The sequence below is a fragment of the Dasypus novemcinctus genome, chromosome 4 (assembly GCF_030445035.2).
Source record: "Dasypus novemcinctus isolate mDasNov1 chromosome 4, mDasNov1.1.hap2, whole genome shotgun sequence".
In the NCBI taxonomy this organism is placed as follows: Eukaryota; Metazoa; Chordata; class Mammalia; order Cingulata; family Dasypodidae; genus Dasypus; species Dasypus novemcinctus.
The window spans coordinates 80,430,388-80,455,355 of record NC_080676.1 but is presented as its reverse complement, the minus strand read 5'-3'; the positions used below and the strand labels follow the sequence as shown (position 1 = coordinate 80,455,355).

Sequence of the window (24,968 nt, the reverse complement as noted above, 5' to 3'; positions counted from 1 at the left end):
CTGTCTTTATTCCAAGATGACATGTAAAAAGCTGAGGGAATTTCCAAAAATTTACTAGAATTATTTAGTTTAACAAAGTTGCAGGATATAAGGTCAATGAACAATGAAGTGAAAACTTGAAAACACTGCTGAGAGAAATTAAAGAATACCTAAATAAAAGGAGAGTTCCATTTGCAAGGATCAAAAAATTCAATACTGATAAGATGTCAGCTCTCACCAGACTGATCTATAGATTTAGCACAATCCTAATCAAAATCCCAGAAGGCTGTTTAGGGGAAATTAACAAGGTGATTCTAAAATGCATATAGATAGGCAAAGTCAACTTTGACATCAAGAATATTTTATAAAGCTACTATAATCAAAGCAGTGAAGTATTGACATAAATTAGGTAGATTAAAGGAACAGAATAGGGAGTTCAGAAGTAGACACAAATACATATGGTATATTGGTTTTTAACAACGTTGCAAAATAAATTAGTTGACAAAGAATACTTTTTGATAAGAAGTGCTATGAATAACCATATGCAAAAAACCTAACTTCAGGGAAACGGATGTGGCTCAACCAATTGGTCTCCTGTCTACCATGTAGGAGGTCCAGGGTTCGATACCCAGGGCCTCTGGGTGAGGGCAAGCGGGCCCGTGTGATGAGCTGGTCCATGCAGAGTGCCGTCCGACATGGGAATACTGCCCCGTGTAGGAAAGCCACCTCGTGCAGGAGTGCCAGCCAATGCAGAGAGCTGACACAGCAAGATGACACAAGAAGAGACACAGAGGAGAGAAAATAAGAAGATGTAGCAGAACAGGGAGATGAGGTGGCGCAAGAGAGTAATCACCTCTCTCCCACTCCAGAAGGTTCCAGGATTGGTTCCCAGAGCTGCCTAATGAGAATACAAGCAGACACAAAAGAACAGTGAATGGACACAGAAGGTACACAACACCTTGTCCGTGTCCCGCCCCCCCCCCCCCACGGTGATTGTGGGGAGAGGGAGAAATAAAATAAAAATAAATCTTTAAAAAAACAAAAACAAAATAAAAGTAACTTCGATCCACACTTTTTGCCATATAACCATAGAATGAACAGTAGAATGAACAAAACAAATTGTACTCCCAGGTGTCCATCAACCAGTGAATGGATAAACTGTGGTGTATACACACAATAGAATATTATGCAGCTGTAAGAAGAAATGAAGTTGTGAAACATAAGATGGATGAACCTGGAGGACATTATGTTGAGTGAAGCAAGCCAGACACATAAGGACAAATACTGTATGACTGCGCTATTATGAGCTAAATATATTGTGTAATCTCATGGAGTTAATAACTTGAATATGGGTCACTAGAAAGTAGAATACGGTTAGAGAAGGAAAAGCCGAATGTGCAGAATGGGTAAAAAAGATGTGTGTTATTCTTTGGAAATGAACAGAAAAGGTGAAAGCCCAACATAATGTTTGTAACTAACAGTACTATTACACGGGTAAGATAGTGGCTGAAAGAGAAAGGCTAAGGTCATGTAACTTACTAAAAGGAAAGCTAAAAAATGTAACATGGGTCTGTACAGCATATTAAAACCATATGTGAAATACAAATATGGGTAATAGTACATATATAAGACTGTTTTTCTTTGAAACTGAACAAATGCATGCCAATGTTACAAGATACTAATATCAGACCAAAAAATCATTATGCTAAGTGAAAGAAACCAGACACAAAGTACTACATATTATATGGTTCCATTTATACAACATGTAAATATAAATCAATTTATAAAGATGAAATTAGATTATTGGTTATGTAGGGCTGGAAAGGATAGAGGGATTGAGAGGTGACTGCTAAAGGGAGTGGAGTTTTTCTTTTTAGAGTAAGGAAATTATTCTAAAAATTTTTGTGGTGATGAATGTACACATGATTATACTAAAAGTCATTGATTAAACACTTTGGGTAGATTGTATGGTATGTGAATAGATCTCAATAAAACTGTTTTTAAATAAATAAATAAATAAATAAGCAAGAATAGCCAGAAATAGCAACTATGTATGGCAGGGGAAGCATATAGATGGAGAGGTGATGAATTTTGTTTGTCTATTTTGTTTATTATTATTGAAATAATGAAAATGCCCTAATATGACTGAAATGATGAATGCACAACTATGTGATTAAGCCAAATATCATTGATTGTATGTTGGATGGAATGAATGCTTTATTAATATTAATATTAATATCAATAATTAATATTGACTTGATTAAAAATATTTTATGCAGAAATACATCATCGTAGTATGTTATTAGTTTTCATGAATTTCTGAATAAAAATAGACCAAGAAAGCAAACAAACCAAAAACAAATTAACAAACAAAAACCAAATTGCACTTGTAACCTAGCAAGCACCTTATAATAGGCATAGATTTTCTATAGAAAGCACATAGCCCTGTCGAGTTTAATACTAACCAGACCTTTTACTTCACTTTCTTTGTAAAGAAAATGCCTGGCTTATTCTTGAAATGCTTCACTCATTCCCTGTTCTTACCACATGAAACTTAGAGGCACAAGGTACAATATGGATCTTAAACATTAACCAGAGCAGGAAAACTAGAAAAGCTTCTACAACCCTTCACAAGGACATCAGGTATATGATTAACTGTTTTTCTTTTAAATCATGTCTATGATTAATTCTCTTTGTTTCAAGCCTATGTAAAAGCTTAAAACAAACAAACAAAAAACACCTTGACAAGAGGCAAATTTGAGATTAATTGACTTTCCTGCCCTCCACCAGCTAACCAAGCCCCTTGCCTCCAGCCTAGCTGGGGGTGTGTGTCTACTCTGCCATTGCAAGCAAACAGCCCATGGACTGTTCTGGTCTCCTTCAGATAAAAATAAATCTACAGTGGATCATGAACCTAAATATAAGACCTAAAACTATACAACTTTCAGAAGAAAACATAGGAGAAAATCTTTGTGACCTAGATAAATATTTCTTAGAACATGGAAAGTGGATCCATTAAAGAAAAAAATGGATAAATTGGGCTTCATCTCAATGAAGAGCTTCTGTTCTTTGAAAGAGAGGGCACAAAAATGAAAAGAATGGAAGAATATATTTACAAATCAAATCTGTGATAGAAGACTGGAAACCAAATTATATAAGGTACTCTCAAAACTCAGTATATAAACTTCTTTAAAAATAAAGGAAAAAAACCCCAGTAATAAGAAAATAACCTAATTTTAAGAAATGGACAAAATATCTAAACAGACACTTCACCAGAGAAGATATTTGGAAGGCAAATAATCATATGAAATTATGCTTAACATCATTAGTCATAAGAAAAATGCAAATTAAAACTACATTAAAAAATTTAAAAATAAAAAATAAAAAAAACTACACTAAGATAACCATATATATCTACTAGAGTATAAAGCTAAAAAGGTTGACTATGTTAAGTGATGGTGGGGATGTAGCAACTGGAATCATCCCACACTGCTGGTGGGAATCTAAAATGGTACAACTTTGGAAACCAATTTGGAAGTTTGTTGAAGAGTTAAACATACACCTATCATATTATCCAGCCATTCCACTCCTATTTGCCCAAGAGAAATAAAAGTATATGTTCAAAAACAATTTATACACAAATATTCATAGCAGTTTTGTGTATAAAGCTCAAAACACCCAAATAACCATCAACAAATGAATGAACAAATTGTGGTATAATACACAATGGAATATTACTTAGCAAAAAAAAAAAAAAAGGAATGAACTATTGACATACATGACAACATGGATGGATGTCAAAATAATTATGCTGACCAAAATCTAATCAGTGGTTGCCTGGGAACTGTTGGGAGAGGGCAGAAAGAGTTGGCAGGAAGGGATTACAAAGAGATGAGAGGAAACATTTTTGCTGTGATGGATATGTTCATTATCTTGATTGTGGAGATAGTTTCCCAAATTAAAACCTATCAAATTTCACATTCTAAAATACAAATGTGTGATCTAGAGAAGCATAAATTCACTAGGCAATAATTCAGAAAACCTAACTTCTAATTCTAATTCAGTAGGAGCAGTACTAGTTTGAACTGAAGGAAAGAGGTTTCTGAACCTCTACTGAAGGGTAGAGGGAGAGTATCAGCAGAACATCCCCTTCCTGCACTCCACCTCATGAAAATTTATAAGTAAAAGAATACAAAGGAAAGGCTTTTTAATTCCAAGCAGTAGTAATCCAAAGTGCTATACAGTTTTAATTTTAATTGTGTTTGTAGATTCTTACTTTTATAGCCACGCCAAGGGTGAATGGTATTTTTGTAAAATGGGTGGATCATGACGGACTCATCCATTACCTTTTGCTGGATAGCCTGGGGTGAGTGGGTCCCCTGCACCATTCAAATTTTACACATTCCCTCTCTGGGCAGCAGTTCCAGGAAGGTTCCATCCTTTGGGATATGGCTGTACCTAGGGGCAAAGTAATCAGCCGGGTCTGAGTACAAGATGATTCCTACAGCTCCTGCTAACAGGGCATTTTTAACTTAATTTCTTCTGAAAATTTTCCCATATCTAGCGATAGCAATCTTTCCAGTGCAGTTTATGTACATATCTCTTTCTAGTTTGAAAAAGTCTTCAGTGCGAGCATAGTTCACATATATAAGTTCTCCCTCTGGTATGCCTTGGGCTGAGAAAGCATTATATGGTGGTACAATATTTGTAACATTCTCATATCCATTTGGTGGCAGCTCAAGGTATGTTGTTTTGAAAATCTCAATTCCATGTTCATCCACGATTGACATATAGTTAGCATTTGTCTCATTAGGATAAGATAGGAGAACATCATAATGAACCAGCTTGGCTGAATCTATTCCAGATTCCTTCCATTGGGTTTGGATTTTCTTGGCAAGCAGTAAATTTTGTTCTGCTCCTGCCAGATGAGGGAGCTTTGTAAATGAACGAAGAAACGCTCTAATGTTTTCCGCTTTCATTTCTGTTAAGTTTCCACTGTATACTTTCATGATAGCGAGGTGAAGTGGCTGTTTCTTTGAGAGGCTTAATAAACCAGCCCATCATAAATCCCGCCAGGAAAGATGCCAGGGCCCCGGCCAAATACATCCAGAGGTATAGGCAGCCCCTGGACCTCACCATGGCTTCTTCCAGGTACAGCTTCGCCCACCAGCAGCCCCCCGCTAACCTGGGGGGCTGCACTGTGTGGGCAGTGGGGGGCCCCATCAGGACATTGTTGAATAGAATGTTGGTGAGAGTGGCATTTTTTCTTGTTCCTGATCTTAGGGTGAAACTATTTTGATCTTTACTATTAAATATGATATTACATGTAGGTTTTTTGTAGATATTCTTTATCAGTCTGTAGCAGTTTTATATAATTGATGAATTCCAAAAAGAAATATTGGCTTATGCTTGTAATCTGATATGTACCTGGGCATAATTGAGTTATGATTAGGGCATTGAGTCCCCACCCCTCGATGGGTGGGGACTGACAGATAAAGGCATGATGAAGAACAGAGTTGAGGGTTTTCTGAAGTTGAAGTTTTGATGTTGGAGATTTATGTTGAAGACTTAAGGTGGTGTCCCAGGAAGTCAGCATGCAGAGGAAAGAGAAACCAGCCCCAGGAAGGAAGGAATCTTGAACCCAGAGAAAAGCAAGCCCCAGGAATGTAGGAACCCAGGAAACCTGAACCCTCGCAGACGTCCACAGCCATCTTGCTCCAAATAGACTTTGGTGAGGCAAGTAACTAATGCTTCACGGCCTAGTATCTGCAAGTTCCTACCCCAAATAAATATCCTTTATAATGTCCAGCAGATTTCTGGTATTTTGCATCAGCACCCCTTTTGGCTGACTAATACACAGGCTATGCCTAGCTTGTTGAGATATTTTTTTGTCAGGAATGAATGTAGCACTTTTAAAATGCTTTTTAAAATTCTATTGAGAATCATGTGGTTTTTCTTTTTAGTTTGTTAATGTGGTATATTGATTAATTTTTCAATGTCAAACCAACCTTGAATTCCCACAATAATCCCCACTTAGTTATGAAGTATGACTTTTTATATAATGCTTGATCTGATTTACTAAAATTTTGCTTATGAATTTTCAATCTATGTTCATGAGATGTAATGCTCTGTAGTTTTCTTTTCTTGAATTATATTTGCCTGGTTTGAGTATCAGCATATATGTTGGCTTTGCAGAATGAGTTAGGAAGTATTTCCTTATCTTTACTTTTCTGGGAGAGTTTGTGTATAAATGGCACAGTTTCTTCCATCTGTGCCTGGAGTTTTCTTTGTGGGAAGATTTATAACTACAACTCAACTTCTCTAATAAAGCTAGGACTTCAAGTTCTCTAATACTTAATGAGTGTGATTTGGTAGTTTATATCATCAAGAAATTTGTTGATTTAATTTAAGTTGATGAAATTATTGGGATAAAGTTGTTCATAATGTTGTCATCTTAAATATCTCCAGAAATTGTAGTGATGTCATATCTCTCATTCCTTAAATTGGCAAATTGTGGCTGTTCTCTTTTTTCTGATCAATCTGGCTAATCTGGTTGAAGGCTTTACTGTTGTTTTACATAGCCAGCATTACTTTATATTTCCCCACATATTTATCATTTTCAATGTCCTTTACTCTCTTTTGCATAGCCATAATTCTTATTGGGATCATTTTTATTCAACCTGAAGAATTCCTTTTAGTATTTCTTTTTGTATGGGTCTGCTAGTGATGATTTAGCTCAGGTTTTATTTGTTGGGAAAGTCTCTTAATTTTTCACCATTTTTCCAGAATATTTTCCCTGATTATAGAATTCTGTACATTCCATCTATAGGGACAAAAGAAGTTATTAGTAGTAGTAGTATTACTTTAGAAATGCCATTTTGTTTTCTTCTAACTTTCATTATTTTTCTTGAGAAGTCAACTGTCAGCCTTATTGTCAGCCTTATGCTGGCTTCTTTTAAGGTCTTTTCTTTTGTTTTCAACAAACTTATCATGATGTGCTTAGGTATTGCTCTGTATTTGTCCTTCTTGGGGTTTGCAGTCTTCTTGGATCTGTAGTTTGATATTTCTCCATAGTTGTGGAAAATTCCTGGCTGTTATCCTGTATTCTACTTCATTTTCTCTCTTCTCTACCCAACTCAGACACTTCAATTACATGTGTTGGACCTTGTCACTGTATCCCATATGTCTCTTATCTGTATTTTTCATCCTTTATTTTCTCCATGCTTCATTTTGAAATTTCCTGGTTTTTTTAAAGTTTTATTTATTTATTTTTAATTTATCCCCTCCTGTGGCTTGTGTACTGTCTGCTCTCTGTGTCCATTCGCTGTGCATTCTTCTGTGTCTGCTTGTCTCCCTTTGTTGCATCATCTTGCTGTGCCAGCTCTGCGTGGGCACAGGCTATCAGCTCTCTGCAGGCATGGGCCAGCTTCACAAGGAAGCCCTAGGACGCATACCCAAGGCCTCCCATATGGTAGACGGGAGCCCAGTCGATTGAGCCACAGCTGCCTCCCCTGATATTTCCTATTGAACTCTCTTCCAACTAACCTTCTCTTCAGATATGTTTAAATCTACCATTAGTCTTAAATATTAATCTCAACTCTTAATTTCAGTTATTGTAGTCTCCAATAGATTCATTTTTAAAAATAGATTCCAGTTATCTGGTGATATTATTAACCTTGGCATGTTTTTATTAAACATATTAACAATAGTTACTTTAAAGTCCACATCTGTGGTTCTGTTTCTATTGTCTTCTTTCTCTTTGTCCTGTATCTTGGTATGCCAATTTTGTTTTGTTTTGTTTAATTGAATATCAAAAACTATGTACTACAAGTACAAAGACTCTGCATCATCTGGATATTGCTATATATATATATATACACTTAAACCTATTTTTCTCTTCTCCAAAGATGTTCTTTAGCTTGTACTAGGATGTTAGAATAGAGACAGATCACATTAATCCAATCAGTGACTGAGCTGACTGGGGACTATTTCAATTTTTTATAAGACCAGGTCTGTTTCTCCTTTCCCCTAACTTCTCATGCATAGTCCTTCAGAGGTACCAATTGAAAGGCTAGGGCATTTTTCAAGCCATTCCATCTTGGTGAACCATATACTTCAATATTTATCTTCCCAGCACAGGAAGACTGCAACTACTCTGCTTAGCTTCTCAGCCTTTTAGCATCTGCTTTTTATGGATTTTTTTTCCTTTGTGGTTTGTGCTACTTATAATTCAATGAATGACTTGGAAGGAAAATTGGCTAAAACTACTGATGGACTTCTCTGTGCTCTTTTCCTTTCTATGATCATGGCCTCTCTTTGTTTGTTTATTTGTTTTTCTTCCCAGTCTTGTCAGACTGCAGAATGCTCAGCTTCTCTGACTCTCAGCAACTACTTTTTGCTTGGGTGATTAGCCTCCTCTCATGCCACATAATAGATGGAAAATTTCTCAAGCAGCCAAAAAGCAGCCTAGAATATGGGGCACTCAATGAGTTCCTCTTCCTTCTGAGGTCTTAGCTCCTCAAGTCTTGGCTGCCTTGGTAACTCTTTCATACCTTCAGGTAGAATTTTTACTTTTTTTTTTTAAAGATTTATTTTTTTATTTCTTTCTCTCCCCTTCCCCTGCCCTCCCCCCACCCCCCACCCCCACTTGTCTGCTCTCTATGTCCACTCGCTGTGTGTTCTTCTGTGTCTGCTTGTACTCTTGTCAGTGGTACCCGGAATCTATGTCTCCCTCTGTAGCGTCATCTTGCTGCGTCAGCTCTCCGTGAGTGTGGTGCCACTCCTGGGCAGGCTGCCCTTTCTTCGCACTGGGTGGCTCTTCTAATGGAGTGCACTCCTTGCGCGTGGGGCTCCCCCACATGGGAGACACCCCTGCATGGCATGGCACTCCTTGCAGGCATCAGCACTGTGCGTGAGCCAGCATACCACACAGGTCAGGAGGCCCTGGGTTTGAATCCTGGACCTCCCATGTGGTAGGCGGATGCCCCATCTGTTGGGCCAAATATGCTTCCCCCGGGTAGAATTTTTATATTCATTTTCTCTAGTTGTCCCCTATGAAGGCAACGGTCCACTATGAGATAGTCCATTATAACCAATAGCAGATGCTTAAACTCTTGTAACATGCTTAACCTTACATTTTTTTACTGACAAGACAAAACATTTTAAAAATAATCTTTACTGTAATGACAAAAATGACAGTGTAAACTATGTAATATAAAATAAGATATACCTATCTTTACTACTATCTATGAGACTAGGGTATTAATAATATAGAATCCTTAAATTATAAATGAGCTATTATAGGGATTGGCTTTGCTATCATTATTACTAGTCAGTGCATATTTGAAAATTAAGTTATGTAAAAGTATGTATTAATACAAAAGGTAGAGGGAAGCAGACTTGGCCGAGTGGTTAGGGCGTCCATCTATCACATGGGAGGTCTGCGGTTCAAACCCTGGGCCTCCTTGACCTGTGTGGAGCTGGCCCACGTGCAGTGCTGATGTGCGCAAGGAGTGCTGTGCCACGTAGGGGTGTCCCCCACGCAGGGGAGCCCCACGTGCAGGGAGTGTGCCCCATAAGGAGAGCCGCCCAGCACGAAAGAAAATTCAGCCTGCCCAGGAATGGCACCACATACACGGAGAGCTCACGCAGCAAGATGACGTAACAAAAAAAGAAACACAGATTCCCGTGCTGCTGACAACAATAGAAGCAGACAAAAAGAAGAACACGCAGCAAAATGGACACAGAGAACAGACAACGGGGGGGGGGGGGGAAAGGGGAGAAAAAAAAAATACAAAAGGTAATGCTTATTTACACTTATACATGTGTAAAGTTAAAATTTCTCCTTAGAAATTAATATTTAAAACAATTTTTTTCCTTCCCCTCCCCTTCCCCACACTGCTGTTTTTGCTGTCTGTGTCCGTTCACTGTGTGACCTTCTGTATCTATTTCTCTTTTTTGTCTTCTCATCTTTCTCCTCTAGGATTCACCAGGATTCGGTACTGGGGACCTCTGATGTGGAAAGAGGTTCCCTGTCAATTGCACCACCTCAGTTCCTGGTCTCTGCGGAGCTTCACCTTGACACTTCCCTTTGTCTCGCTTTTGTTGTGTCATTATCTTGCTGCACGACTTACTTGCACGGGCACTGGCTCACTGTGTGAGCACTGGCTTACCACTCAGGCACTCACATGGGCATTTGGCTCACCGCACAGGCACTCAGCTTGACACACAGGCACCCACATGGGCACTCAGCTTGCAACGTGGGCACTCGACTCACTGTGTGGGTACTTGGCTCACTGCGCAGGCACTCAGCTCACCATGCAGGCATGGGCTTGCTGCTTTCTCTTCTTCTTTTTCACCAGGAGGCCCCAGGGATTGAACCCGGGTCCTCCCATATGGTAGTTGGAGGCCTTATCACTAGAGCCACATCTGACTCCCTGTAATAATTTTTGAATTTTCCTTTTTTCTTTAGTTTTCAATATAAGACACAAAAATCTATTTCAAAGTTAGTGAGTAAAAATTGCAGCATGAGTTACAGAGGTCAATAGCAAAATATCTGCCAACGGGACTTCATAATTTCTTTCCTTCTGCTTAGCTACTATTTGCATTCTGAACACACACATAAAATTGCAGTTTCTAATATGGATTAGAGACCACAGATTTCCATAAATCTGCTAGCTCACAGATGCACAGGTCACATAATGGATTTGAGCTGAGAATTTTAAAACATCACTTACTTCTTGCTTGTTTATACTTATCAGTTTCCCTAAATGCTTCTCTGAGATCTGCCCCCAACCATGGTATGGTGGGAAATCCCACTCCTCTCTAGTCTGGCAGACTAGCTGAAGTTTTATATCTCAACAAGAGCAAAACTCAAAATAAAAGCCAAGCAGTTTTGGGAAGCTCATTCCTAATACCAGATTTGTTAAAAATCATTTGTTTAAAAATGTTCCTTTCTGTTGCTTGGCACTGATCCTTAAATTCCAAGACCCCTACCTTCCCAACTAATTATCTTCATGTCAAATAATCAGTTACAGTTGATTGACTGTAAACTCATAAAACTCCCCAAACCCCACGTCCCTCAAAATGGAGGGAGAAGACTGGGATGGGATTCAAATAATCTTTCTCAATCCAACTATTAAAGAGAGAGCACTAAAAAACCTACCAGACATAAAGCTGTGAGAAAGTATTATAACCGAGTCTATTCTCCATGGAAGTTTCTCTCCCCACTGAACGGGCTGCTCCTGCCACAGATGAAGACCGTGTATAATTCTACAGCATGGAGTACATGAGCAGGGGGAATTGTAAACAGTCGACCAACCAAAAGCAACACAGACACAATGCAACCAAGATACAGCTGACCCCTCTCCACGGAGCTGATATAATCCACACTTGGCACAGACAAGTTCTCATGGCAGGGCTCTTTCCCTAACTATGCAGGCCCTCCTGGGGAAAGGGGTCGGGAAGAGGGGAGAGAAAGACATTTGGGAGGGAAACAACTGCCGCAGAGGCACCCCACAGTGAGAATTAAAATTGTGTACTTTCTTTGACCCAGAATTGCCAATTTTCAGAATCTTTCCTACAGAAATAAAAAACAAAGTATAAGGACAAATGTAGCATAATTTGTTGTGGGAAAAAATCTGGAGGAAAACCCTGAATACCTATCAAATAGGGGAAATATGGGAAAAATCATGTAACTTCCTACAAAAGAATATTAGGTAGCTCTTAAAAATTACAAATTGGGCCAACATATATTAACCTAGAATAATGTACATAATATAGTAAATAAAAAGTAAAAAAACAACAACAGAGTAATTGGTATTATATGATCCTATTTATATATGAAACAGAAAATAATTCTACATATGTTTGTTTGAGCATAGAAAAGAAATGAAGGAATTCACACTGAGCATATTTAACACTGGTTACCTCAGGAAAAGGAGGGGAGAGAACGTAGAAAGAAATAACATTTTTTTAATACATGCTGTCTTACTAGACATCTTACAATGAGTGTGTATTACTTTTAAATTTTAAAAATGCAATAAAGAAAGGATCTACTGAGACTATGATTACAAGTAATGCCAGACCCCAAAGTTCAGTGGGATATGTGGTTCTCTGGCTTTGCTTTATAATGATCCTGTGGCAACTTCTGCTCCTGGAGAAAGGGTTCACCTGTGTCACTCATCAGAAGCCCATTAAAGCAGACTCAGCAGTCCTCTGGAAGAAGGCTGGTATTTATGAAGTGAAAACTGCATCTTTCAGTCCAAACCCTCAGCCTCAGAGCTTCCAAAGGAAACCTGCTGGGCCATGAATAGACAGCAGAGGCCAGGATGAGAAGAGCACAGGCATTTGTCTGAGAAAATCTCACTCTTCTAACTACTGACAATATTTGTTGGCTCCTGTTTCAGGAGATACACAAGGCTGGCCCAGCCACTGAAGGAATAAATATTAAACTCTATAGGAAAAATGCTTCTGCCCAGATTTGAAGTGTTCCTGTGTCAGAAGAGTCTCTGAGCACCACTGGAAGCCACTTATGGCTCTTCCAATTGTCACCTACAGGACAGCATTAAGGCCTTGGAGATGCGATACCTGGCTCAGTATTTGCAATTTGGTTTCATGCTAATAGAAGCTTCCAGATCTTCTGGAAACAATAGACATGTGATGTTCAATAATAAAGGAAAAATATGCAGACGCCAGTATAGTAGTCTGGCTTCATGAAGTGAACTTTTTTTGATAATTCACTCTCATTTGCCAACACATTTTTTTCTCTTCAATATTCTTTCTCTTCTCCACACATGCTTCCTCCTCTATCTCCCTACTTAACCTCTTTAATAGATTTTTGCTTAATGGTTTCCTGATTATTGTAGAAATCTATGCATATTATAGCAATCCTGGAAAATACAGAGTAGTTTAAAAGAGAAAAATAGGCATCTATAATCCCTTCACTATTAATATTTGTCATAGTTTCTTCTTATTTTTATGCTTACTCCTTTAAGTGGGTCTGCATTTGTGTAGCCTCGCAAGTGCAGATGAATGTCTCATGTAGATATCTATTATAAATGAATATGAGAGAATGTGTGGAAGTATGAATGAGGGGCTGGACAGAGAATTATTGCAGGGATCTGCACTGCTGGGGTCTGGCTCTGTGTTTTGATATGTCAACACTGCGTTACTGTTCTTCAGACTGACTGTGACACCAGCTTTCCTGTCTCCTTCCTCCATTCTCCTCACAGCTTTGGAAGTCAGCAATATTTGCATGTAAGATTCCCTGGGTAGCTACTTGATCTTCTTTCCTCCTGTTTTCATTTGCAGATAATTGGGTAACTACAACCCCAGCCAGTCACTCCTCTTTTCTCTTTCCTGTCATCTGCCATTACCTTTTCCCTTTCCCCCCTTAATTTGTTCTGGGTTTACCAGCGCAGCCATCACTGGCTAGGGCACAATCACAGAATCATTGAAATGTTCATTCCAGAAAAGGCACTCAATTAAGTAAGCACCTTGTTTGCTTCTTCAGGGGAACTACTACAGCTAAAGAGGTCCTAAGAGACTCAGTCTCACACAGAAAATCAGGAATATCTTAGATTAGAGCAAGAGAGGCCCTGTGGTAGGGGTTGGGGTCCTTGCCTGCAAGCCCAGACCACACCTTCAGGCCTTTAGCATCTGTCTCCCTAATAAAGACATTCTCTTCTCTCTCAAGGTCTCCCCACCTGGAAAGCTGGCAGTGTGGACTGAAAGTATGACATCCCAACATAGAAGACCACAAGGGGAAGGCCCAGAGCACACTTCCTGGGTGTTCCTGAGATCCTTCTAGAATGGGACCCAAGGTAGCAGAGGAGCAATTCCAATCAGCAAGGTCCTGGTCCTCTCATGACTTTCTTTGTGAGGCCTTCCCTTATTCTTTCCTGTCCTCATCCCAAGGAACCCCTTCTTCCCATCAGTCCTCCAGAGCTCTTCAGCTAACTTACACTTTTGCAAAGCTGCACACCAAAGACCGACTTTCCCAGAGCCGTCTCACTTCCACAATTAGTTCTTCTTGATCATAAACACCATTTTCTTCTGAATATTTAGGTGTATTGGATAATCTTCTTAAATAGTCCACTTTAAGATATACCTCCCTATTTTCATTACAGCTTAAACAAGAAATATCCTGGGGCGCCTTTAAATAGGAACTTGCAACCTGAAGGGACAGGGAGGGCGATGGGGCAGTTCAGCCTATGGAGTGTCTGTCAATCTACGTGACCTCAGCCCCTTCCCCCTTCCGTTCCCCCTCCCCCCCACGCCAGCTGCCTCTCTAGTCACTGCCTGGTCAAAGGAGAGGACCATTCAGGATTCTGTAGGGATGGTCTGCCAGGCTCAATGCTTAGTCCTCTGTTGCCCGGCAACCCATGTCCAAGGTTTAGTAACGTCGATTTAGGTTCAGGTAATCCAAGAGTACTTGGATCCTCTCAGCTTCCCCCTTTGAGACAACGTGATCATGAAGGAGACTGGAGGATGCAGTATGCAGCCTATGAGTGCAGTTGACACAAGAGTATTCTGAGTGTATATGTCTTGGGGGGAGGGAGCCCCAGGGGTATACTGAATGAATCTGATCTCCTCCTGTTTATCTACCTTACAGCACACTGCACAAGAGCTCTAGACTGGACTGGATACGGCAGAATGTTCTGGAAGTGCCTTGGACAGAAACTGACCTCAAGGCTTTGCCTGGGCTGAATGCACCTCCCCACACTTGTTCAAAATCTGTCCCAATCTCTGGCCAAAAGTGATGTGGTTCCCTACAACAAACAAACAAAGTCCACACTCCTTTGCCCTTGACAAGCTGGCTTTTAGGTCTCTGTTTATCTCTTACTGCAAAGCTGCCCTGATCTCCCCACTCCCCATCCTTATCTTACTCAAACCACCACCAGTTCGACCCTGACTTGAATATCTGCTCAAGTTATTTTGTCTCTCTGGAAATGGACTTCCACATCACAGCAACCAAAGAGGCATGCTTCCTTCAGAATCCACCTCAAATGCCACTTCTCCCTTGCTTATCTCTGTACCCTGGCTAGCCTCCATTCCTCCTTGCACTCACACAGCAGGCTGTCGTAACTGGATTACAGCACTCAGGATAGTCTGCCTTGTACAGTGTCATCCACAGTGTCCTCCACAGTGTCAAAGGAACTGTGTCTTCCACCATACTGGTTGCTTCATTCTTCCATTTGGAAAGAAGGCATGGGCTTAAACCAATCCCTCCTCACTCTAACAAGTTCTTTGCACTATTCCCCCCAGATTCACACCTTTATGGGTACTATATCAGTGGGCCCTTCCTTTCTCAGGCCATTTTCATCAGTATATATGGTCTTTTTCCTAATCTGGACACTAGTAATGCCTGTTGTTCTGTGTGTCTCATTCTCCCCCATGCCTAGGTACACAGACTGCTCTGCAAGGTGGGATTCAGTAACAAGGGGTGCACCATCTATCTCTGTTTGAGCACCTCACAATTATGACAAGTGTCTCAGAAAAACGCCTGGAGAAGTCTAGATGGAAACCAATGCTCCATGGAAACACATAAATATTTCATCAGGTTCTGAACCAGACTCTTGCTCATAAATACTTAAATTCCTTGGTAGCATAATGCTCAGTGGCTGATTAGAGTCAGTTCACACTGGATGGGAAAGCTGGTGAGGAGGGAAATACAACAGCAAAGGCAGCAGGCATTCTGCAGAGTCTCTTTTAATGATCTAATACACTTCAGGTATAGTTTTGCCTAAGTGCTCATTTTCCAAGTGCTCTCCGTCTAGAATGGGCTGTAGGTCAGCTCCCAACAGGAGCTTCACACACTCCTGGTGTCTAGGGAGACCCTGGCAGGGCTGCAGGCAGGCTGCTCATCAGTCACAGCTCCAGAACCTCGCCACACTTCTCTCAGCACTGGTCACACAGGAAGTTTTTGAAATAAAGTATTGAGCTCAAAATGAGGCAGGTAGACCCTATAAGAATGTTCATCACAGCTTTATTCAACATAGTAAAAAAAAAAAAAAAAAACCAACTAGAAACAATGCAAATGCCCATCAATAAGATAAGATATAAACACAGATATTCAAACAATAGAATATTGCTTTGGAATAAAAAGAAATGAACTAGTGACATATTCAAGAATATGAATGAATCTCATAGACATTATGTTGGGCAAAAGAAAAGCCAGACTCAAGAGTCCACACTGTGATAGTCCATTTATATCAAATTCTAGGAATCAGCAGACCTAACGTAACATAGAAGAAATCATAACAAGGTTACTTCTGGGTGGTGAGAGTGACTAGAAAGGGGGATGTGGGAAATTTCTGGGATTGAAATTGTCTATATCTTATTTGGAATGTGAGTTTAGCAAAACTGGCCCAGTTTTTAGCACAGGATTCAGTTTAGAACGGCTGTGAGGATAAAAGAGGTCACTGTCTCCAGGATCACTGTTTACTATAAAATATTGATTAACCTCAATTACCTAAAAGGACTTCTAATATTTTGCCAAGCGTTTCACATCCCTTATGAGAGTCAATGCCTTGTTTGTATCATTTAGTTATCTAAGTAATTCAACAATAATTTATTAATTGCTTACAATATGCTAAGCAAGGAACATAGCTGTGAATAAAACAGGAAAAAATTCCTTGTCCTTATGAAGCTTACATTCAAGTGGGTGCGGGAGCATGGACAATGAACAAAGAAACAGATAAACTATATAATGTCAGGTAGTGATAAATGCCATGAAGAAAGATAAAGCAGGGTCTGAGGATAGTAAGTGACAAAGGGCTGTTTTAGATTAGGTAGTCAGGGACAGCCTCATCGAGGAGGTCACATTTGAACACAGAACTGAATGAATTGAGGAAAGGACCTGAGGGAAGAATTTTCCAGACAGAGAAAAGTGAGGGGAGAGTAATAGAACATGACATGTTCCGGGGCAGATCATGGAGGACTTTGGAAAACCCTGGTAGAGTTGAACTTTATTTGAAATGTGAGGGAAAGCAAAGGAGTGTTATATATGACAGACGATATAAGGATGGGAAAATGAAGGCAAGTGAAAGATTTGCATAAGATACAGAAGAGTCAGAAGAATAAGATCCATACTTCTGTCTCAAAATTTTAACATCCACACATCTATTTCCTAACCACTTTCTTACTCAAATTCTTTTCAGGGCCAGCTCACACTTCTATATTCCAAACTCTGGATTTCTAAATATTTACAGGTTTATAAAAAGAGAAGTAGGCAACTTTTGTGCATGTTTGAAATTTTTTCATAATAAAAGAGAGAAAATAGAGAAGTAGGTAATTGCATCCTTTATCAGGCAAAATTCATCAACAACTAAATGCTGAATATTGTGGTTCTCACATCTTTCTGCAGAATAAAGGCTCTCATTTCTAACTAAATGTAGAACATTCCTTTCAACTCTCAAATCTAACTTCTCTGCCCTAGTCAGTTCAGGTACCATTGTCTTTGTGGCATGTCAGAGCCTCAATACTTTCTTTCCTCTCTCCCACTGGCCCATTTACTCCCCAAAAACCAATAAGGTAGAGGAACAAAATGCAAGTTCTTGGGGCACTTTGCAGAGAATTCTTTTCCACCTCATCATCCTTCAACCTATCTGGAAATGCCCTTATGGTCAAACAAAAAAAGGAAATACTAAAATCTTCACCTGGAAACTGAAAATGCTAAGGGCCTGTTCTCTCTAGAGAATCCCTTTTCCTCAATTTTCATTCGTCCACTCTCTTGAGAGCCTTCTCGCTTGGAAGTCATCCCACCCTCCTGGAGATCCCCTGAGTCACATTTCTATCTTCAGTAGACTGAGGGTCTCTGACCCCAGGCTATGGTAACTCTGCCTTGGAGCAGGCCTCACTCTAGGCTTTACTGGGGAACAGGGAAAAGCTAAACACTAGAAGTGGAAGAGAAAATAGAGGGAGCACTCCCGAGACAGTGGTGGCCCTGAAGTAAAATTAGGCTGGCAAAATGGGGTCAGAGATCCACTCCACCCATGAGACTCATAACTCAAGCAAAGCCCGCTTAGGCATTTTATTCCCCAGACTCAAATTGCCTTACACTTTATGCAAATGCTTTCTTGCATATATCCATGCCCATTTGCTCCACAGGCAAGCAACCAAAGAACTGTTATTTTATAAGCTTTTCTGTTATCCAGCCTGAAGGGATGCCTCTCTGCTGAATCAAGCCATTAGTGGAGGAAAACTCGTTTTTTTTTTTTCTTTACAGGCCTTGCTGCCTAATACAACTACATCAACAATTTTTCCAGCTTTTAACCGTCACCTGAAAATCTTTTCCTTTCACGCAGGGACCACACAAAGAAAGACCTTTCATTATAAGGTAGGGCATAATTTGACTATTATTCATGCATGCATGTACCTAGAAAAACAACAGAGGGGAGTGTAAGAGCATGCCATGACTTCTCTCCCCACGGATTCTGAAACGTTAACAAGGAAACTTGATTTTAAAGAACTTAGGATTCATATTCTGCAGTAGTGCATTTATACCGATATATTCACCATTTGAACACGCATTTTAACAAACGGCCTCTAATTTCTCATGGAACAGACTTGGAAACGGTGTTTGCCAAAGGATACAAGGATGCTGAGGCTCCCAGGAAACTTTCGCTCTACCCAGAAGCAAAGCTGTTGGACAGAGCGTAGTGTAATAAAACGGTCAGCTTGGCTGGCCCTTCTCTTTTCAATTCTAAATCCCCACGGAGGAGCCCACCCCGCCTCTCAACCTGCACCGTGAGGGTGAACGTGCCCCTGCAAGGCAGATTTGGGAACAAGTTCGGTGTGGAAAATCTGGGCAGTCTACATGCTGTGGAAAACTGTCCCGGGATCTCACAATTTCAACACTAACGATTCTGTAGCTTATTCAACAAAACAGAGCAACCATCTTCACACCAAATTCCAGTACTCTCCCCTCTCTTCTCAGGAAATCGCCAGTCGAGTCCCTCATGATTCATCTCGTGCTCTTTTTTTTTTTTTATGTTTCTAAGATAGTTTCTTTACTGTTTCCCAAGAAACTGCCCAGATTCTGCCGAGGAGAGACAGCCCTCCCCTCCCCCCATTAACCTTATAATTAAGTGTTTGACGTCTTGTGGATATAATAGTGTCCATAGAGAGGGCCTACAAAATCCCGAATTGGGGCTCCTCAGGGGCGCTCTGCTCACCTCACCGGGTCCCCGACCGCCGAGAAGCGTCACGCCCGCGGCTGTGCGGGGGACGCCCACGGTCCCCAGGTCTCTCGTGGGTTCGTGGGGCTCGAAGGGACGGGGAGCGGCGGGGGCAGGGCAGGGGCAGGGACCCACGCCCATCGCCGCGCCGGAAGCCGGGCGTGGAGGTGGCCGCGCGGCGGGACAGGTGTGCTCCCAGCGCCGGGCGCGCGGTGCCCTGCGGGGCCAGCGCGGCGCGGGGCGCAGGAGCGCCAGCCTCTGGCCGCGGGGCACTGCCGGCCCCGCCCGCCCGTCCGCCCCGGCGCCCCGCCCCGGCGCCGCCCCGCCCCCGGCGCGCCCGGACCCCGCGTTGGCCCGGGGCAGGTCCGGGATGTCTCCGGGACCCGTGGACCACAGACCCGACGCGCCACCCAGCCCTGCCAACTCGTCTTGTCTTTCCACTTCTTCGGCCGCAGGGACGCCCTGGCAGCCCCTCCTCCGGCCGCCTTCCTAAAAGACCCTCCCTCAATGGGCGCCTTCTCTAGGGCGCGCCTGGGCGGGCCTTCGGCCAGCGGCTGCACACGCAGCAGGCCACGGCCCCCCACGCCCCCACGGCCTCAGGGGGTCTCTCAAGCAAGTGTCAGGAACAGACTGGAAGGAGTCCACGCAAACGTTAATTTTTATTTCTCTCTCTCGTTTTTTCTGTCTTTAGGAGGCACCGGGAATGGAATCCTGGCCCTTCCATGAGGGAAGCAGACGCTCAACTGCTGGAGCCACGTCCACTTCTCCAAACACAGATCTTGAGGGCCTGAGCTCTGTAATTCTAGGTGGGGCTTCTGATCTCGGTGGGACTTTTATTTTATCTCCGAATTCCTCCAGACTCTTAGAGGGCTATTCTCCTCACCCCTCATATTCTGTGAGATGGTGGCATGCTTCACCCAACTTGGATGGTGGCATGCTTCACCCAACTTGGTCCCCCCTCTACCTCTTTCTCAGATTGTAGTAATCCCAAACCCTCAGGTGCCAGGGCACAAAATATTTTTATTTTCATCTAGGCCTGCCATATTTATCCCAGAAAAGGTTCTGGAATCTGTCCCCTCCTCTGTATTCACTTGTTTCTTTAAACTTTGATTACCTTGGGATGAACCATTTTACTAGATTCCTAACTGGTTTTCTTGCCTACTGTCTCTGCCCACCCCCAATTCAGACCTGAGAATGTCACTCTTATGACAAAACAAGCAAATAACACCCCTGCCCCCCCCCCCAACTCTGCTGTTGGAAAGTGCCTTAGCAAGGCACTTTCACAACTGGGAATTGGTTTATCTTTCCATCCTTTTGTCTCTTCAACACCTATTGTGGTAGGTTGAATTATGTACCTCATCAAACATCTGTGAGCATAAATCTACTGTAAATAGGACCTCCTGAAGATGTTATTTTTAGTTAAGAGGTGGCCCAACAGAATGACAGCGGGTCCTAATCCAGATTACTGGAGGCCTTGTAAAGAGAACCTGGAAATGAAAGAAAGAAGAAAGGAGAGAACATCATCGTGTGACGGAAAGCCAAGGAACCCCAATGATGGCTGGCACCAGAACATTACAGTCTTTGGGGAGGAAGTGAGCTTTGCTGATATCTTGATTTTGGACTTCTAGCCTCAAAACCATGAGCCAATAAATACTTGTTGTTTAAGTCAATCCGTTGTGTGTTTTTTTGTCTTAGCAGCCTGGCATGAAAAAGATGCCAAAGTTCCAGTTATACTAGGCTGGGCCAATTGCCATTCTTTGACTACACCCTGGATTCCTATTGGCTCATTTTTTACAAATTTTTTTTTAATTAAAAACTAAAAAAAAAAAAATCAATGTTACAAGTTACTCAGTTAACACAAGATAATAATTATAATAGCAATAAATCTGCTCTAGTAAATGGTTATACTGCCCCATTATTTTTGTTCATTAACTTGATATTGAGGGATTTGGGACAATATCTATTCTGCTTCAGACTGAGAAGGAATATAGATATTAAGGGGCAGAGGAATGGAATTGTTTTACTTGCAGTTGAAGATACTCCTAGCTTTTGGGCTGGAGCTGGTCCATCATCATCGTTTTGTTAGTTGTTCAGGGCAGGCCTGAAGAACTGGAGAGTAGGAGTTGGGCACATACCTGCTGGGTTTTAGGACTCAATCTACATAGGAAAAATCTGAAGATTTTAAGTCTCTGAGAAATATACTTAGGTAAATTGAAAATTATAGGTTAAAATAAAAGAAGCATAAGAATCATGATTAAAGGATTTATAGTTAGTATAACTATGTTATATTGGGGAAACAGCTTTTCATATAATCCCAGTTAGGGCCTGCTGAGGAGGTGATTTCACAAGGTTGTGTGGCTTGCCTATGGTGTCTGTGCATCCCTTGGGCCCTCAAGAGCCCTTTTATTTGAGACTTTGCTTACTGTGGCAGTTTGTAAAGTCTCCTTTAGATCTGCATAAGCTTTCCTTCCACAATGACCTCCTGACTCACTTCGAAATCTCTTAGCAGTAAAAACTCTATTTTATATAGTATTTCCCCCTTTGGGTCTAGGTCTTTCTCCAAATGTGTCGCTAATTAACACTTGGTAATAATCCCTCAGTGCCAGAGAGGCTTATTCCTGGGAATCATGTCCCACTTGGCAGGGAGGGGGGAGGTAATGAGTTTATTTGCAGGGATGTGACTTAGAGAGAGGCACACAAGTAAAAAATAGGTTTTTAGGAGGCAACTCAGGCATTAATTATAATTAGGCTTAGTTTCATTATTACAGGAATAAGGTTCATAAGCACAAGCATTAAGATTGAGAGCTTGACTCATTAGCCTGTTTACTTTTATTAGGCAAGGTTTAAATATTCAAGAGCTTTTGGCTATCTTATTTGAGAAAGTAGCAGGACTTCCTTAGGAAGAGAGTTTAATATTTTCTTAGCTACTAGATAGAGGTATCTATCTAGAAAATATACCTATTGGCTCATTTATTTTGCTCACTCTCTTCCCTTTTCCTGGATTGCTTTTTATCCCCATCTTTACCTGTTGAATTCCTCCTGAGTTTCAAGATGCAATTCAAATGCCTTTTCCTTGATGAAAGTCTTCCAGATCTTCCCAGTCAGAATTAATATCTCCTTCCAGGACCCTGTACCTCTGTTATGGCTCTTACTAAGGTCTGCTGTGTGTTACAACAGGATGTGTCCTCTGATCTACCCACTACCTGTCAGTGCCTGTAAGGCAGAGTATGTTTCTCACTTCCCTTCATCACCCACAGCAATTGGCCACAATTACAATAAACAACCATTCTTTTTCTGACTGTATATAAACTGTGTGCTTATTGTAAAATTTCAAATAATAAAACTGTGAGGATATGGACTAGAATGAACTTACTGGTGTTCCACTATAGACTTATTGTGATTCTAGCAATGGAAGAAATTATATCATTGATGTGGAGACAGTGGCCACTGGAGGTGCTGAAGTCAGGGAGAGGAACAAAGAGGTGTAATAAAGAGGTAATTTCAGGACTTGGAATTGTCCTGAATGACATTGCAACAACAGATATGAGTCATTATCTATTCAGCCATAACCTACAGAATTGAGTGGGAGAGAGTGTAAACTACAATGTAAACTGTAATCCATGATTAGTGGGTAATGTTCCAAAATGTATTCATCGATTGCAATGAATGTACCACACTAACAACAGAAGTTGTTAATGTGGGGAAGGTTGGAAAGTGTGGGGAGTGGGGCATATGGGAATCCCTTATATATTTTTATATAACATTTTATGTAATCTAATTATCTTTTAAAAATAAATTTAAAAAATATATTTTTAAATGTAAGGAAGAAAATAAATCTTCACACTCAGAAATAGCTACTTTTAACATTTTGGTGATCCTATTTTCATGCATCTCATTATGAACATATCCATGCATATGTGCACATGTGTAATCATTTCATGCATGCTGTATTTTCTTTTGGAACCCTCTTTTCTGATCTTTTATTTTCTTTCCTGACTCTCTCCTTCACCAGTCTTCTCCACTCTCAAAGTAGCCAAGTTAATAAATGGATAGCCTTCCTTAATTTTCCATGCTAATATCATTTTTTATATATGAGGTTTTTTTGGTTCTTATTTGTTTTTCAAATTGGGAAGTCATAGTACTTATATTTCTCTGCTTCTTGCTTTTCTCATTAAGCAATATGTCATAAAATCCTCCCAATTCAACTAGTATAGCTTTAATTCATTCTTTTATTTTAAAGACTGCATAATGTTCTACAGTGTAGATGTACCAACATTTATTTGGAAGTTCCCCTATCATGACATTCAACTTCCTCATTAAAAAAAAAATCTGTTACTTCTACAAATGTTGCAATAAACATCCTTATATGTGTATCCAGATGTTCTGGCTTTAATTTCTGAGGGATTGATTCCCAGAAGTGGCAATGGTCTATTTAAAATGTTAATATATGCCAGATTGCCCTCTACTAAGCTGTAACAATTTGTTCTGCATAATTTTAGCCATTCTGATAAGTGAATAGTAATAGTTCATTTTTCCTTTAGCTTACATTTCACTGAGTACTAGTGAGATTGCAGATATTTTCCTTTTTTTCCTTTGGATTTTCTGTTTTCTGAATCACTTATTCATTTATTTAGCCCATTTTTCTTTTGAGTTGCTGATCTTTTTCATTTTAAAGTATAAGAATTTATATATATTATAGATATATTAACTTTTGTATGTTGCATGTGTTCCAAGTACTTTTATTTAATCTATTATTTATCTTTTATCTTTGGTATTTTTTAACTAATTAAAACTTCTTTAGGGAAAGTGGGTGTGGCTCAAGTGATAGGACTTCTGCCTACCATATGGGAGGACCTGGGTTTGATCCCAGGGGCTTCCTGGTATAAAAGAGAAAGTGTGCCTGCATGGCGAGCCAGTGCCCGTGCAGTCAGCCAGAACCCACGCGAGTGAGTCACGAAGCAAGATGATTATGCAACAAAAGAGAGACAAAGGAGAGCATTAAGTTGAAGCACAGCAGAGACCAGGACCTGAGGTGGCACAATTGACAGGGAACCTCTTGCCACATCAGAGTTCCACAGGATCAAATCCTGGTGAATCCTAGAGGAGAAAGACAAGAAGAGAAAACAAAAAGAGAAATAGATACAGAAGATCCCACAGTGAATGGACTCACACAGCAAAAATAGTGGGGAAAGGTGGGGGGAGGGGGGAAGGGAAAAGGGAGAAACTAAACTTATTTAGGTAAACATCAACTTAATTTCACATCTGTCATAACTAGAATCAATACTGCTTTTTAACAAACTGAAATAGATTTTGCAGTTTCAAGCTTCTTTGGGGAAATCAATTTTCTGTTTCAGTGCTTTACTACTTATTCCAGAATATGATGCATCTTCCTATTTCTTAATCCCATAGTCACTATTAACCCACATCACCCTAAAATGCCCTGTGCTCCACCTATTCAACTCTTTACTACTCCTGAATCCATGATAACCACAGATCCTTATACTATCTACAAAGTTTGGCCTTTCCCAGAATGACATTTAGTTAGAATCATATATCCTTTATAGACTGGCTTCCTTCACTTAGCAATAGGAATTTACGTTTCTCCATGTCTTTTTGTGGCTTGATAGCTAATTTCTTTGATATTCTATTCTATGAATATAACAAAATTTATCTGTTCACCTATTGAAAGATGTCTTGATTGTTTCTGATTTTTGGCAATTATAAAAAAGTTGCTCTAAATATTTATGTGCAGGTTTTGAGTGCACATATGTTTTCAGATCCCTTGGGTAAATATGTAGGAGCACAATT

The 24,968-nt window shown here is 40.5% G+C and overlaps 1 protein-coding gene across 1 annotated transcript in view; it reads right to left on the bottom strand.

The window, feature by feature from the left end:
- Positions 1–19,402, bottom strand: part of GPR156 (G protein-coupled receptor 156) — a 122,568-nt gene extending 103,166 nt beyond the window's left edge. Inside the window, exon 1 of the mRNA XM_058295765.1 lies at positions 19,158–19,402. The gene's annotated coding sequence lies outside the window, so the exon portion shown is untranslated. The remainder of the gene's footprint in view (positions 1–19,157) is intronic.
- Between the last annotated feature and the right edge of the window lie 5,566 nt (positions 19,403–24,968).